Below are 675 nucleotides of genomic sequence, written 5' to 3' on the forward strand. Positions count from 1 at the left end.
CCTCAGCCACTGTGCGAGCAGGCTGGCTGCTCCTCCATTTAACGGATGAGAGCCGAGCTCCAGGAAGAGGTCTGGCAGCTTTCCCAGGATTGCGGGTGCAGAGACAAGGGTTGAACTTGGTCACCTGGCCCTCGAGGCTGCACCCTGCCAGGCTCGGAGGTTCAGCCACTCTCCCAGGGCGATACTTCCACCCCAGAGCCCCGCCCCGCCCCGCACTGTGGCGCTCCGCCCGTAAAGAGCACGGGTGTCTGCGTGGACCAGCTGCAGTGTCTCGTTGGGGTGAGGTCAGCCCTGTGCATTTCACGGAAGGAGACACCGAGACTCGATGACGGTGCAGCAGTAGCCAGCTCCTACACAGGAGCTCACGCGGGAGGGTCCCGGCACCATCCTGAGAGCTCTCTGGGCACCTGAGCATGCATGCCTGTGACCCTGGCTGAACAGGACCTGGAGTGGACCCCGGCACGGAGACCCTGTGGGATGCCTCCCCTTTCTCTTACACGAAATAAGTAATTAACTTAAAAACGAAGCAGGAGGGACCAGCAGTTAGTGTAAAGGCTATGTCGCTGGACTCCCACGCAGTCGACTGCGGTTCGCGTCCCGGACCCGGTGGCTTAAAACTCACACCAGGCGCATGTGTGTGCGTGCCCAAGATCCCGAGAGGAGAATGGAGGAGAA

General features: G+C 61.0%; 1 protein-coding gene across 1 annotated transcript in view; it reads right to left on the reverse strand.

The window, feature by feature from the left end:
* SH3RF3 (SH3 domain containing ring finger 3) overlaps positions 1-675 on the reverse strand; it is a gene marked incomplete in the record, with an annotated part of 355,159 nt that overhangs the window by 96,999 nt on the left and 257,485 nt on the right.

The sequence above is a fragment of the Tupaia chinensis genome, unplaced genomic scaffold, assembly GCF_000334495.1.
Source record: "Tupaia chinensis unplaced genomic scaffold, TupChi_1.0 Scaffold000041_1, whole genome shotgun sequence".
NCBI lineage: Eukaryota > Metazoa > Chordata > Mammalia > Scandentia > Tupaiidae > Tupaia > Tupaia belangeri.